This window comes from Gossypium hirsutum, chromosome A08, assembly GCF_007990345.1.
Source record: "Gossypium hirsutum isolate 1008001.06 chromosome A08, Gossypium_hirsutum_v2.1, whole genome shotgun sequence".
NCBI lineage: Eukaryota > Viridiplantae > Streptophyta > Magnoliopsida > Malvales > Malvaceae > Gossypium > Gossypium hirsutum.
The window spans coordinates 38,565,169-38,582,137 of record NC_053431.1 but is presented as its reverse complement, the minus strand read 5'-3'; the positions used below and the strand labels follow the sequence as shown (position 1 = coordinate 38,582,137).

The following is a 16,969-nucleotide window of genomic DNA, read 5'->3' as shown; positions in this document are numbered from 1 at the left end:
AAATTGATGTACAAGATAAATATATATGTGTGTGGTAAAGCCGAATGACTAGTGTGAAATATGTATGAGATATGTATATGTGGTAAAGCCGAATGGCTAGTGTGAAATATGTATGAGATACGTATATGTGTGGTAAAGCCGAATGGCTAGTGTGAAATATGTATGAGATATGTATATGTGGTAAAGCTGAATGGCTAATGTGAAATATATATGAGATATGTATATGTGGTAAAGCCGAATGGCTAATGTGAAATATATATGAGATATGTATATGTGGTAAAGCCGAATGGCTAGTGTGAAATATGTATGAGATATGTATATGTGGTAAAGACGAATGGCTAATGTGAAATATATATGAGATATGTATATGTGGTAAAGCCGAATGGCTAGTGTGAAATATGTATGAGATATGTATATGTGGTAAAGCCGAATGGCTAGTGTGAAATATGTAGGAGATGTGTGTACATTGTGGCCGAATGACCAAATGTGAAAGGTGTGTATTATTGGATATTTGATGAGGCAAATGAATTACAAATATGACAGTCGATGTGAATGTTGTAACATGTGATTAAATGTACATGAAACTTGGAAATATATTCCGGGTAAGACCCGATGACTACGTGTGGAGATTATGTCCGGGTAAGACCCGATGACTACGTGTGGAGATTTTGTCTGGGTAAGACCCGATAACTACGTGTGGGGACTATTTGAGTTAAAGGTTTCGCTGAAGATTCGAGTAAAGCATAAGATTATACGACTTCACAGTAATAATTGGTAATAAATACGTTCAATGCGTTAAGTTGGTCAGGTATGTATTTTGAGATTATATTTAAGCTTGATTTGGACTAAATCACAAGGTCGTTATGTGATGCATATGTGAGTAAAGCAATAAGACTGTTCTATGATTATTGTGCGTTTGGTCAATGTGGAAAGTTAGGTGAAAATATGTAATGTACCTATGTTTATAAGAGATCACTATCAAGTGAGAATTTATCTGCCTATTATATATGATGAGATGTGCATGTTCGGTAAAGGGATGGTATGCCCGAAGGAAGAGTGAAATAAAAATACGAACAACTATGTTATAATTTGATTGTTATCTGTTGACTTTGCTTAAAACTTACTAAGCATTGTAATGCTTACTCCGTTTACTTTGTTTCCTCTGTTTTATAGATCTCATTTGGAAGCTACAGGCTCGGGGATCGTCAGCAACTAGTCACACTATCACTATCCACTGCTTGTTACTGTTATGTTTTGAATTATTTTATGGCATGTAAAGAATAGACCAGTGGCCGAAGAATATTTTGGTTAATGTATATAAGCCATGCGAAAATGGCATCTTTTGAATGTGTACTTATAGAAGTTAAATCGTATCCCTGACTGTCTTTAGTATTTACCTAAAGGAACGTTCATTATAAAAATAAAATAAAATATTCAAAATTTTTACTGTTCGGATATGAGTTTCAAGTCCGGTAATGCCCCTTTACCTATTCCGGCGACGGATACGGGATAGGGGTGTTACAAATACTATGTACCGTAAGAGGGATTTCTTCATTCGGTTTGGTAGTGACAATGTGAGGATCTGCGACATCTAATAAAACTTTATCTCCAACCTTAAGTTGATTTGGAAAGGTATTGAGCTCATCCTGCCGTAGTTTTGGTTTATTGTGTGTTCTTAGTTTATGCGTCTGCCATTCATCTAGCTCCTCGATTTGTAGCCTTCATTCTTCATGAATAGGTCCTTACTATTTCTTGAGAATGGATCATGTACTTCCTTCAGACTCATTTCTTGCAAAGTAGGTTGCATCATATTGTCAATTTTAGTAGAATGGTTTAGACAATCACCTTCAATTTCCAATGTGTTGCCAGAATTGCGAGCTTGAAGGGTGATTCTTTCGTCTCCCACGCGAAGTGTGAGCTCACTTGTGCCAACATCAATAATCGTTCTAGGAGTTGCTAAAAAGGGCTTTCCTAAAATCAAAGGAGTGTTGCTATCCTCCTCTATGTCTAGAACAACGAAGTCAATGGGAAATATAAATTTATCGATTTTAACTAGCACATCTTCAATAATACCCCTAGGAAATCTTATAGTTTCATCTGGTAATTGAATGCTCATCCTAGTCTATTTGGTTTCCCAAGACCTAGTTGTTTAAACATTTTGTGAGGCATGACGTTAATACTAGCCCCTCTAAATCAGCTAATGCATTATTAACATCTAAACTACCAATTAAGCAAGGAATTGTAAAACTCTCTGGATCTTTCAATTTTTTGGGTAGCTTATTCTGTAGAATAGCTGAACAAATGCATTTAGCTTCACATGTGAAGCCTCGTCTAACTTCCGCTTATTTGCTAAAAGCTCCTTTAAAAATTTCATTGCGTTTGGCATCTGCGATAGAGCTTCTATAAACAGTAAGTTAATATGTAATTTTTTTAAGAGTTTTAGGAATTTACCAAATTGTTCATCTAAGCGGTCTTTCCTTGTCGCATTAGGGTATGGCACATGAGGTTTGTATTCTGTACTTACCGGTTTCTACTTATTGTGGTCTACCTCACCTTTGTCTTTACTTATCTCAGTTTCTTGCCTTGGTTTTGGTTCAAATGTGACTAACCCTTCTTCATCTTGACTAGTAATCGTGTTGAGTTGCTCCCTTGGGTTAGATTCTGTTTTGCTTGGCAAGCTACATTGTGGTCATTCAGAAATCAACTTGGCAAGCTGTCCAATCTGAGTTTCGAGCCCTTGGATCAATGCTTGTTGATTCTTAAGTGCTGTCTCGGTATTTTGAAAACGGGTTTCTGACACTGAGATGAATTTGGTTAGCATCTCCTCAAGGTTTAGCTTCTTTTCTTGCTGGTAAGGAGGTAGTTGAAAGCTCGGAGGATGTTGTGGCCTTTGATTTCCTTGACCGCCCCATGAGAAATTGGGATGGTTCCTCCAACCTGCATTATAAGTGTTACTATATTGGTTATTTTGGGACCTAGAGTTATTGTTACCCATTTATTGGACTTGTTCTTCCTCGATGCTAGGGTTGAACGGTTGATATTCTGTGCATGCTCCTCCTCCATTCGAATCACACCTCATCACTGGATGTACCTGAGTAAAACCACACAAATCGGAAATCTTTTTATTTAAGTGTTCTACTTGGTTAGATAGCATAGTAACCGCGTCGAGTTGAAAACACCGGCTACTTTTGTTGGCTTTGTTCTCATAACTTGCCACTGATAGTTATTCAGTGAAATCTCCTCAATAAATTCGTAAGCTGCCTCAGGTGTTTTATTATTGATAGTTCCTCCAGCGGCTGCATCAATCATTTGCCGAATGAAGGATTCAGGCCATTATGGAACGTTTGAACCTGTAGCCAAAGTGGTAACCCATGGTGAGGGTATCTTTGCAAAAGGTCCTTGTATCTCTCCCATGCATCGTAGAGTGTCTCTAAATCCATCTGCACAAAAGATGAGATATCATTACGTAATTTGGCTATTTTAGCCGGTGGAAAATATTTTAATAAAAAAATTTCAGTCATTTGTTCCCAAGTAGTAATTGACCCTCGTGGTAACGAGTTCAACCACTGTTTAGCTTTGTTCCTTAATGAAAAGGGAAACAACCGAAGATGGATGGCGTCATCAGAAACGCCATTAATTTTAAAGGTATCGCAAAATTATAGAAAATTTGCCAAGTGAGCGTTGGGATCCTCATCCTGCAAACCATCAAACTGAACAAACTATTGTATCATTTTAATTGTGTTAGGTTTCAGTTCAAAATTATTTGCAGCAAGAGCAGATCTAGCCATACTTGACTCAGTTCCTGTTAAATTAGGTTTAGCATAATCATACATAGTGCGCGGAGCAGGATTCTGATTAACATAGTGCGCGGAGCAGGATTCTGATTAACAACAATCGCAGGAGGTAGCGGATTTTCTTGGTTTTCAGCCATCTCCTCGGTTGTGGTTTGAATATCGTCCTCTTGCTCGTTCTCTATGTATCTTAAGCTTCGCCTTATTTCTCTTTGGTTTCTGTGAACTGTGCGATCGATTTCTTCATCAAAAAGCAGTGATCCTGATGGTTTCTTCTAGTCATAAACTATAAAAAACTGCTAAGAGAAAGAAAAGTAAATTAATAAATAATAATAAAATAAAATAAAATAAACTTGCAAGAAAATAAATGGCTAAAGTAATAAAAATTGAGTGTTCCTAATATCTTAGTTGCCCGGCAACGGCGCCAAAAAGTTGATCGTGATTTTGTCTGTGATAAGTTTTATAAATTTATAATGAGTTTTTCTTGAAACTAACTATTATCACAATGAATGCAAGTGTACCTATCAAACAGTAGAATAGTTTTAGCAAAACCGAATTGTCAAACCCAAAGGAACTAAAAGTACTAGTAATAACTGTCTTTTTATTATCTAGCCTAAGAATAATGGGGTTTCTTTTAACTAACTAATTAACTAAACTAAGAATTTACAGAAAATAGAATTGGGGAATTACTTTTGGAAAAACGATTGAATTAAGACAATACCTATGGAAAAATCCACCTTGACTTCACTTGTTATTTGATTCTGAATCAGACGATTTATTCATTTAACGTGATTCGTAGAAATCCCTAAGTTATATTATTATCTCTCTCGAGACTAACAACGCTAACCCTAGGTTGAATAATTGAAATCTATTTCTAATTAACTCCCTAGGGTTGCATTAACTCGATCTATGGATCCCCTTATTAGGTTTCACCCTAATCCGAAAAAATCTTGTCACCCTATCTCTAGGCGCGCAACCAACTCCGCTTAATTATGACAAATGTACTATTAGACAGGGTCTATTCCTCCTCTGAATAAGAGCTTAACTTGAATCAATATCCTGGAATATCAAGACAAGAATTAAGAACACATAATTAAGAACAAGCCAAATATTTATCATATAATTCAGAAAATAATAACAAGATTCGTCTTAGGTTTCATTCCCCTTAGGTATTTAGGGGATTTAGTTCATAACTAAAAAGGAAAACATCTCAAAAGAATAATGAATACAAAACATAAAGAAAACCCAAAACTCCTGAAGGGAAATTGAGGGAAGATCTCCAGTCCTAATGATGAATTCGACTTCTGAGATGGATCAATCGGCTTTAGAATGCCTAAGAACCCTCAAAATTAGCCTTTTTCGAATTGGACTCAACTTGGGATTGGTAGGGACACGCCCGTGTACGATTACTTCAGGTCGTGCTCAAGCCTATTAGAATGGCACAAGCGTGTGTTCTACCCGTGTGAGCAGTGCTTTGATTCTACCAAATTGACACGACCGTGTGGTCTGCCTGTGTATGGAAGTCTAGGCCATGTTGATTTCGTACGTTTCCTATTTTCTCCATTTTTGGCCCGTTTCTCGTTCCTTTCGCTCTCCTACGCTCACCTAAGTATAAAACATGAAATTAAGACATTAGGAGCATCGAATTCACCAATTCTAAGGAAAAATCATTCATAAAATGTGTTAAGCATGGGGTAAAAATATGTATAAATTTTGGTTTATCATTTTGTTAGTAAATTACATATTTGTAACAGTAAAATTCGGCTTAAGTATGCAGCTCGTGTGTGTGGTTGATTATATTAGTTAGATTGTGAATTAGGTATGGAATGATTTGACATCGTGATAAAGAAATGGTCCAATTTGATTTGGTAAAATGCGTATAATGTTATATTGTTTAAAATGCTAAGATTTGGTACTTGTTTTTTTTTTAAATGGATTGATAATCTTTAAAGTATAGTTGGTTATGTTATATAGTTACCTAATGTTTTATGTGCAAATAAATATTCAATCGTGATATAAAGTCATGGTTTAATATGAGCATTTATAAAGATTTTAAACTGTTATGGTTGTATTTAGCTAAGGATATAGATGTCTTGTTATATGCTATGTATATGAAATGAATTTTGGTTGAGTTATGACTTGGGTATCCGAATGATATAGAAATGATTGCTATATGGTTTGAACTTTGAAATTATGGAACTTGTATGAATTAGTTTTGATATTTGACTATGATTTGACGGTGTAAGACTTTTGATTGTGAAATGAGTGTGAAACGTTCCATTTTGTCCGGTAATGCCTTGTAACCCTAGTCCGGTGACGGATACGGGTTAGGGGTGTTATAGATGGTGGCATTTGTATACAAAAAGTGTGCATTTTGAGGATAGTCTAAGGGACAGCCTGAGGGTTCTAATAGCTCCGCAGAGGAAGCGAGAGTTTGTCGTTCTAGTGGACTAGGCAAAAATCACCGAAGAGGTTAAGGGCATTGAGCGCCAGAATATGGATCGAGAGAGAGGTAAGAATAAGAGGGATTCCGAGCCCTCTAGTTCTGCTCAGGGGCCTAAGAAATGGGCCAGACTGATAGGTCTTCTAGAGTGGGAGTTCTAGTTGCTCCTATTATTGTTCAACCATGCAGTGACTGTGGTAGGTGCCATCTGGGCGAGTGTTAGGAGAGGTTGGGAGCATGACTGTATTGTGGGTCGATGGACCATCATATTAGAGAGTGGTCATAGAATTCTAATCAAATGCAAGCTTTGGTTCTGGGTTTTGTTCAGCCTCAGAGGGCAGTACACCAGCCGCCTAGGAGCCGTAGTCTGACCAAGGGTGATAATGGCTTGGGTATAGGATAGAGAGCACTGGGTAGAGGTGCTAATCAGACTGAGACGATGTAGCTTGTATCAGTTTTTGCTACTAGACGTCGTGAGGATAGAGACGCCCCTAATGTGATTACGGGTACGTTCCTTATTTTTTATGCCCCTTATATTGCTCTTTTAGACATAGGGTCAACACACTCTCACATAGCTAGTTCAGTCTCTAAAAACTTGAGGATTACTGTTGAAAGTACTTCGATTGAGATTTATATATTGAGTCCATTGGGTTAGTCGGTTCAGGTGAATAGACTGTATAGAAACGTACCGCTGAAAGTACAAGGGGTATGTTTTTGGCATATTTGACTGAGTTACCGTTTGGAGAGCTTGATTTGATTCTGGGTATGGATTGGTTTGTAGAGCACCGAGTCATTTTGCATTGCGCAAGTAACCAGGTAGTTCTAAGAACTGAGGATGATGTGGAGGTTGTTGTGATCGGTGAGCATCAAGATTACTTGTCTAACATAATCTTCGCTCTAGTGGCTAAAAAACTAGTTCGGAAAGGGTGTGAAGCATATCTGATCTACGTAAGTGTTTCAGTTTCTAGGGCCTCTTCTATTGAGAACATCAGAACAGTGAGGGTATTTTTGAATGTTTTTCCCAAGGAGTTATTGAGTTTACCTCAAAATTGGGAAGTTGAGCTTGGCATTGAGCTTTTATTTGGTACAGCTCTAGTGTCCATCACTCCTTATCGAATGGCATCGAAAGAGCTTACAAAGCTAAAGGCGCAGCCTCAGGAGCTTCTGGATCATGGATTCATTCGTCCTAATGTGTCTCCATAGGGAGCCCCAGTTTTGTTTGTAAAGAAAAAGGACGGTACCATGGGTATGTGCATTGACTAGTGACAGTTAAATAAGTTGAGTATGAAGAATAAGTACCCACTTCCGAGGATCGACGATTTGTTTGATCAGTTTCATGGGGCTTCAGTATTCTCTAAGATAGATCTCCGTTTTGGGTATCATTATCTTAGAGTTAAGGAAGTTGATGTTCATAATACGGCTTTTAGGACTCATTATAGGCACTGCAATTTCCTAGTCATGCCTTTTGGTTTGACGAACACTCCAGCTGCGTTCATGAATCTGATGAACCAGGTTTTCTAGTCGTATTTGGATTAGTTCATTGTATTTTTCATCTACGATATTCTGGTATACTCTAAGACTGAAGATGAACATGATGAGCATCTTATAGTAGTCCTTCAAATACTTCGAGAGAAGGAACTCTATGCTAAGTTGAGCAAGTGTGACTTTTGGTTGCGGGAAGTACATTTCTAGGGCACGTGGTTTTTGTTGAAGGGATCCGAGTTGAACTTAGAAAGATTGAGGCTGTACTTGATTGATAACAGCCTAAGAATGTTTCTGAGATCCGTAATTTTCTGGCTCTTACGGGTTATTATCGAAGGTTTGTTAAGGGGTTCTCGTTGGTTGCAGCTCCTTTAACTAAGCTTTTACGCAATAATACTCCTTTTGTCTGGATTGACGAGCAGCAATCGAGCTTTGAGAAGCTCAAGTCTATTTTGACTTAGGCTCCTATTCTAATACAGCCTGAATTTGGTAAAGAGTTCGTAGTTTATAGTGATGTGTCACATGTCAGTTTGGGATGTGTTCTAATGTAAGATGGAAAGGTTGTGGCTTATGCATCCTGACAGCTTAAGTTATACAAGGAAAAGTATTTGAAGCACGATCTCGAGTTGGCTACCGTGGTTGTTGCCTTAAAGATTTGGAGGCAGTATCTGTATGGTGAGAGGTGTATTATCTACACTGATCACAAGAGCATTAAGTACCTCTTACTCAAAAGGAGTTGAACCTTAGGCAGCGTAGATGGATTGAGCTGCTCAAGGATTACGACTGCACGATAGAGTACCATCCCGATAAAGCCAATGTGGTGGCCGATGCTCTTAGCCGTAGAGCAGTGTCTAATCTAAGGGTGATGTTTGCTCGCCTAAGTCATTTTAAGGATGGGAGTTTGTTAGCTGAGTTGCAAGTTAAACCGATTTGGATTAATCAGATTTGGGATAAATAGTTGAGGGATGATTCTCTGATTTTATGCTTTCGTCAAGTAGAAGTACGTCGGATTTTGGACTGAATAGTGATAGGGTTCTGTGTTCCCAAGGTCGAGTTTTTGTATCAAACGACTCTAATTTGAGACAATCGATTCTGAAGGAAGTACATAGTAGCCCTTATGCTATGCATCCCGATAAAAATAAGATATACTAGTGGCCGAGTTTGAAACGAGAGGCAACAGATTTTTTTCTTGTTGTCTAACGTGTCAGAAAGTTAAGGCTGAGCATCAGTTGCCTTCAGGTTTGCTCTAACCCATTAAGATTCCCTTATGTAAATGAGAATGTGTAACTATGGACTTCATTAGTGGGTTGCCTTTAACACCTACTAAGAAGGATTCCATATGGGTCATCACGGATCGGTTGACCAAGTCCACCCATTTCATTCCTGTTCAAACAAATTATTCACTCAAAAGTTGGCCAAACTCTACATTTTTGAGATTGTAGGACTTCAAGGGATTCTGGTTTCGATAATTTTTTATAGTGATCCTTGTTTTACTTCTTGATTTTTGAAAAAATTCATGAAGCTCTGGGTTCGACCTTGGGTTTAGTACTGCGTTCCATCCTTAGACTGATGGTCAATCCGAGAGGGTGATTCAGATACTGGAGGATATGCTTTGGAGTTATGTAATTGATTTGCAAGGGAGTTGGGAGGATTTTCTACCTTTGGCTGAGTTCGCCTACAACAACAGTTTTCAATCTAGCATCTAGATGGCACCTTACGAGGCTCTGTATGGTAATAAGTGTCGTACTCCACTGTGTTGGATTGAGTTGGGTGAAAAATGGGTTTTGGGTCCTAAGTTGGTTTCTGAGACTGAAGACAAAATCAGATTGATACGGGATCATCTTAAGGCAGCTTCTAATAAACAAAAGTCCTATGAAGATATATAAAGAAGGGATATCGAGTATTTTGTGGGTGATTATGTATTCCTCAAGGTGTTTCCATGGAATAAAGTTGTATAGTTTGGACATAAGGGCAAGTTAAGCTCTAGGTTCATTGGGTTGTATCAGATTCTAAGTGTGTGGGACCGGTTGCTTATCAGTTTGAGTTACCTCTAGAGTTAGACCGTATTCATGACATATTTCACGTCTCTATGTTGAGGTGGTATCGATCTAACCCATCACATGTTGTTTTTGTTGAGGAGATCGAGTTTAGACTAGATTTGACACTTGAGGAGGAGTCGGTTCAAATTTTAGATCAGGATATAAAGATTTTGAGAAAGAAGTCTATTTCATTAGTTAAGGTTCTGTATCAGAATCATAGCATCGAGGAAGCCAAGTAGGAACCTAAGGACTTATGCATCAGTAGTATCCTCATCTGTTCGAATCAGGTAAATTTTGAGGTCGAAGTTTCTTTTAGGGGGTAGAGTTGTAATGTAACATCCTGATTTTCGGATTTATTCGCGGTTTTCAATATTTTGTAAAGATTTTTAAAATCTTGTATTTGGATGTGAAATTAATATTTTGAGTAGGTAAATGGGCTTATAGAAGGCCCATGTGTTGGCCAAAACCCGGTTGAATTTTTGAATTTTGGACTTAAAAGGTTAGGGGTTCTGGCTAAGTGGCCTTAAGTTGAGTGATGGGTAAATTGCATCACAAATGAGCCTCTGGTAAAGTGGCAAGGGTGACGCCACTAGGTTCCTAGAAAAGTGGAGTGTGGAGCATTGGGGAAGGCATGGGATCGATTCCCTGTGTTGGGAAATAGATGCATTTATTTTTAAGTGCAGGATGGGTAAGTGTTGGAGTCCAGGTGGATTCTGCTAGAGGAGAGTTTGGATCATTCCAAACGCTTGGATTAAGGAGTGATAAGGGGAGAGATTTAAGGGATTGGGAGAGGCTAGGAGTTGGCCGAATTTAGGGCATTGAAGAGGGAGAAATTGGCAGGGGGTTTTTGAGGTTAGTATTTCGGCACTTAGGGTATTGAGTGGTGTCGTTTTCTTCTGCTTAAACACCTTAAGGTTTTTCTTTTCTCTCTTCTTCCTCTCTAGCCGAAACTACCACCTCCCTATTCTTCTTTTCTATTTTTCTTCTTCAAAACCATTCATCAAACCTGCTATTCATCAGCACCTTTGCCGAAGTCGCAAAAGCCAAAATCCTGTGATCACTGCTTGTGCCGATTTCTTCAAAGCCAGGTCCTTCTATGTTCTTTTGTTTTTATTAAATCTACGATTATCTTTTCTTAATCCTAGATACCTGACGGCAATTTTACTTCAAGGTTATAGTTCCATATTGTCATCTCCTTCACCACCCAAAAGCCGAAAAACTATTGGTTTAGGGGCTTATAGTTGAAACTTCTTCAACCCTTGGATTCGGGTTTTACCATTGTTCTAAGGATAAATCTGCACCGGATTGTGTGGAAATCAAGTAGGAGTAAGGGGTAAGTACTTATCATCTCAGATCTGCTCTTATTTTACGACGTTAGGAAAAGCCGAAATCCCTAAAAATTAGGGAGGCTGTCGATTTGAGCATAAGGCTTTAAGGGTTTGTAACTGATGTTTTCTTTTGGTGATTAGAGTCTTCTTAAGCGTTGGATCAAAAGCGTGAATCATTGGAACAATCGGATTCGGAGCTAGCTATCGATTTTGGCAAAAAGGTAAGGTTTCAAAGGCTTTTAGGGGCATGGTTCGATCATGGATAAGTAAGTTTTGGGGTTTAGTGATTATGGTTTGTAAATAAGAACTGTGCTAATCAATTGTAGGACATCGGAAGAGATCTCAGTAGCAGTCGTCGCGAATCAGATGTGTACCGAACACCCTTTCTTAGTTCAATTCGGCAAAAGCCGAAATGCCGAAATTCCGGCATATCATAGGCTTGTGAGTATGCGAATGCTCTCAAGACATAGAGTAATTGTTAGATCTGGCACCGTAAAGTGGTAAGTAAGTTCGTGTGACGTTTTAACGTACTTCGAAAAAAGGGGCTCGATGGGCCAAAACTGGGCCCAATGGGCTTACGGACCAATATGGGTAAGAGATGGGCAAATTAGCCTATTAATTAGATGGTGGAACCAAATGGCATAAAACTGATTAAAATTATTGAAATAGCTTGTGTAGTTGCGTAAGTACGAAATTACCCCTAAAGAGCATAATTACCGAAATACCCCTAGGGTTTAAATTGGCTAAATGGCATGATTGATTAATACTGTATTTTACATGATATGCTTGTATTAATATCTGTTGCATGGGGTTGGAGTATTGATGGAGGAAGTATTGAAAGTGGTTCATCCACGTACTGGAGGCTTTGGCTCAACTTACTGATATTTGAGCAGCGTTGCTGCAATTGTGGAGTGTAGGGCTAGGTGGGTTGAGATATTCCCCACATAGAGTGTAGGGCTGGTACGAGGCAGTGTAGCGGTTGGTGGGTTGAGTAGTCTCCCCAGTTGGGCTTGCATACATTACTACTACTGTTACTTATGTTACTGAATTGGGCCTATGGGCCACACTGTTGTGTTAAAAAGGGCTAAGGCCTTGCTACTGTGTTCTGAAAAGGGCTTTTGGTCCACTGTGTGCTGTTATCTGAATAGGGCTTAGGCCCAATGGGCTCGAGCTGATTTGGGCTTTGGATGGGTTTCTGTATACACTGAGTTTTCCCAAACTCACCCCTTCCTCTTCCATCCTTGCAGGTGAGCCCTAGTTGGTGGACTTGGAGCTGGGCGGGATTCAGAGTGGTCATGAAGATTAATTGCCGATTTTAAATAAGTTTAGCATTTAATTTGGATTATTTTGATTATGCTTAAAGTTGTAATAAGGCCGCTCTTTTTAATTAATTTTATTTTGGGGATTATTAAACTGGTTAGCACTAGTGTTCGTTTTATAAAAACTACTTGTTTTTAAAAGATCACGATGACACGCAAAGTTTCCGCAAAGTAATTGTTTTTTTCCAAGAAAATAAATATTTTAAGCAAACGTTTTACAACCTTAATCATTTTCTTAAGATGGACATAACCAAACGGTTTTCTCCAAATTATACGAGATGTTAGAGTGTGGCAATGGCGGTGTGCATGTCTAGGATTGGATCCGAAGGGAGCTTGGTACTTAAGCAGTCCGACGGACTCACCTCCTCTCCTTCCTGGTTTCCTACCTGGTGCACAGCTTCCATTCACTTTAACCTACTTTTAAAAGTGTCTTTTACAACACCAACTAAGTTTTTCCAAACTAAGTAATACGGAATGTTTTGAACGCTTCGATGTGGCGCATCAGATCCGGTCATAACGTCCAGGCCGGGTTTGGGGTGTTACATGTAACGCCCTGAATTATTTAATTTTGTTGTTGTGGATTTCGACATAAATGAGTATTTGCTTCAATGGTTAAGTGATTAGAGTGTATGCTTGAGGTCTTGGGTTCATTGTTGGATTATTGTTGACAAATTTGTAAATTAACTGCTAAAACAGTGTTTGGTATTCTGTTTTTAGGTTTCGAAGGTCTCGGTATTACTTTCACATAAAAAATGAACCAAGTGTGTAACGATATATTGGCAGCTTGGCTACAAACTATTCTAATAAGTTTCGTATAAACACTATATGGTGTGTTAGGATGGGTGGGTGTTTTATACCCCACGTGGTGTGTTGGGATGGTTGAAGATGATATGTAGAGGATGGGGGTAGGACTTTGCATATCTGTATTATTCTGATAACCTCATTTTCCTAAGGAGTTATGTCCGTATCTAATCTGCTACATGAGAAATCTAAGTTTCTGTGTATGTATGTCTCTGTTTGGGTACACACTGAGTTTTGAAAACTCACATCTGTTTGTCTATTCGTTCATGTAATCCTCAGACATAGACAGGTCAGTGTAACAGAGACTCAGCGGTGACCACTAGTCTAGAAATGATTGTAAATAATTAAGAATTTATAAAAGTTTCTAGATTATTATTGAGAGTTTTGTAATTTTAAGACTCTCTGTGTAACACCCCAAACCCGTACCCGTTGCCAGAACAGGGTTTTGGAGCATTACCAGAACATTTAGAACATTTTTCAATTAATTTACGTAAATTGCTATTTGTTTATCAATATCATGCATAACATCCCTTGATTTGACCCTCAAGGCCCAATACGAGCTTTAGAAAAGAGTCGGTACTTATTCAGAACCTTTAAGAATTTTTCGGGACTTTTCAAAATTTTTCCAAGCTACAGGACTCCCGTGTGGTCCAAGGGACACTCCCGTGACACTCCCGTGTAACCCTGGGACACGCCCGTGTTAGAGGCCATTTTTGACCCCGTGTAACTCTCTGACTTGCACACACGGCCATGCCACATGCCCGTGTGCTAGGCCGTGTGGTTAATTAATTTAATTCGAATTAGGTGTAGGTTTCACAAGACCGAGATAAACGCCCGTGTTCCAGGCTATGTGGTACACACGACTGAGACACACGCTCAGGTCCCTGCCCGTGTGCCTAATTCTGAGCATTCTGTTTCTCAAAATTTAGGTGCAGGGGACACACGGCCTAACCACATACCCATGTTACCAGGCCATGTGTCACACATGGTCTACACAAACGCCCGTGTGTCTTCCCGTCTGGACAAAATAAAGTCATTCCTAGCTCTATTTTTTCACCCAAAACCTGCACTTGAGATACACAACCAATACCAACTAATTCAACTATTTAAAGTAGGCAAATTCATCGTTTAACAAGGCATTCCACAACATGCATAAATGATTATAAATGTACCTTGGATTAACTTAGGCCATAGCAACCTTTGCAAACACGTTCATAACATTTCACATATGAATATAACATTATAAATCGTACTTTATACATACTTTTACCCCATGCTTAACGCATTTTATGGATGATTTTCCATTAGAATTGGTGAATTCGATGCTCCTAATGCTTTAATTTCATGTTTTATACTTAGGAGAGCATAGGAGAATAAAAGGAACAAGAAACGGGTCAAAATAGAGAAAATGGGCCAAAGTACGAAATCAACACGGCCTGGACCTCATCACATGGGCAGAACACATAGCTATGCCAATTTGGCAGGCTCGAGCACGGCCTGAAGTAATCGCACACGGGCGTGTCCCTATCGAGCCCAAGTTGAGTCCAATTCAGAAAAGGCTAATTTTGAGGGTTCCTAGGCATTCCAAAGCCTATAAATACACCCTATAAGAGGAAGAAAAGGAGACACAGAATAGGGAGTAAGGCATTACTCCAAGAAAGCCGATTGATCCATCTCAGAAGCGGGATTCATCATCAAGACTGAACATCTCTCCTCAATTTCCCCTTCAGGAGGTTTGGGTTTTCTTTATGTTTTGTATTCTTTATTATTCTGAGATGTTTTCTTATTTAGTTATGAACTAAATCCCCTAAATACCTAAGGGGAATGAAACCTAAGACGAATCTTGTTATTATTTTTTGAATTGTATGATAAATATTTAACTTGTTCTTAAGTATGTGTTCTTAATTCTTGTTTTGATATCCCAGGATATTGATTCAAGGTAAGCTCTTATTTAGAGGAGGAATAGACCCTGTCTAAGAGTACATTTGTCATAATTAAGCAGAGTTGATTGCGAGCCTAGACATAGGGTGACAAGATTTTACCAGATTAGGGTGAAACCTAATAAGGGGATCCATAGATCGAGTTAATGCAACCCTAGAGTGTTAATTAGAAAAAGGTCTCAATTATTCAATCTAGGGATTAGACGTTATTAGTCTTGAATAAGGATAATAACATAACTTAGGTATCTCTATGAAACAAGTTAAAAGAATAAATCGTCCGATTCGGAGCCAGAATAACAAGTACAGTCTAGGTGGATTTTTCCTTAGGTATTGTCTTAATTCAATCGATTTTCCCAAAAGCAATTCCCCAATTTTATTCTCTGTGAATTCTTAGTTTAGATAATTAGTTAGTTAAAACAAAACCTCTTTATTCTTAGGCTAGATGATAAAAAGATAGTCATTACTACTACTTTTAGTTCCTTTGGGTTCGACAATCCGGTCTTGCTAAAACTATACTACTGTTTGATAAGTACACTTTCCTACATCGAGATAATAGTTAGTTTCAAGAATGATTAATTATAAATATTTAAAACCTATCACGAAATCACACGAACAAGTTTTTGCCGCTATTGCCGGGGAACTAAAATATTAGGAACACTCAATTCGAAACCAAAGAAAAATAAGGCGAAGCCTAAGATACACAGGGAACGAGCAAGAAGACGATACTCAACTCCCAACCAAAGAGATGGCTGAAAACCAAAACAATCAGCTACCTCCTACAATTGCGGCTAATCAAAATCCTGCTCCATGCACTATGTATGATTATGCTAAACTTTCTTTAACAGGAACTGAATCAAGCATAGTTAGACCTGCTGTAGTTGCAAATACTTTTGAACTGAAACCTAACACAATTCAAATGATACGACAGTTTGTTTAGTTTGATGGTTTGTAGGATGAAGATCCCAACGCTCACTTAGCAAACTTTTTGGAACTATGCGGCATATTTAAAATTAATGGCATTTCTGACGATGCCATTTGTCTTTGGTTATTCTCTTTCTCCTTGAGGAACAAAGCTAAACAGTGGTTGAACTCGTTACCACGAGGGTCAATTACTACTTGGGAACAAATGACCGAAAAATTTTTAGTAAAATATTTTCCGTCGGCTAAAACGGCTTAATTACGTAATGATATCTCTTCTTTTGTGCAGATGGATTTAGAAACATTCTACGATGCATGGGAGATATACAAGGACCTTTTAAGAAGGTGCCCTCACCATGGGTTACCGCTTTGACTTCAGGTTCAAACATTCCACAATAGTCTGAATCCTTCGACTCGGCAAATGGTTGATGCAGCTATTGGCAGAACCATCAATAATAAAACACCTAAAGATGCATATGAGTTCATAGAGGAGATGTCATTGAATAACTATCAGTGGCAAGTCCTGAGGACAAAGCCAACGAAAACAGCCAGTGTTTATAACGTCGATTCGGTCACTATGCTCTCTAATCAGGTAGAACTCTTGAATAAAAAGATTGATGGTTTTCTTAGTTCTTCACAGGTTCACTCAGTAATGCAGTGCGAAGCAAGTGGAGGTCGAACAAGCCATTCAGAATACCAACCTTATGGCCACAACATCGATAACGAGCAATTAAATTACATGGGTAATAATTCTCGACCTCAAAACAATCCATATAGCAATACTTACAATGCAGGTTGGAGGAACCACCCCAATTTCTCGTGGGGTAGTCAAGGAAGTCAAAAACCACAACCACCTCCAGGCTACCAACAACCACCCTACCAATAGGAAAAGAATCCGAACCTTGAAG

General features: G+C 38.6%; 2 non-coding genes across 2 annotated transcripts; one reads left to right on the top strand and one right to left on the bottom strand.

Moving 5' to 3' along the window:
- Positions 1-3,366: 3,366 nt before the first annotated feature.
- On the top strand, positions 3,367-3,473 carry LOC121205205 (small nucleolar RNA R71). Its single transcript, XR_005900290.1, has one exon. It is a non-coding gene; the product is annotated as a small nucleolar RNA R71 (small nucleolar RNA).
- Positions 3,474-16,318: 12,845 nt separating this feature from the next.
- LOC121205936 (small nucleolar RNA R71) lies at positions 16,319-16,424 on the bottom strand. Its single transcript, XR_005901010.1, has one exon. It is a non-coding gene; the product is annotated as a small nucleolar RNA R71 (small nucleolar RNA).
- Positions 16,425-16,969: the final 545 nt, after the last annotated feature.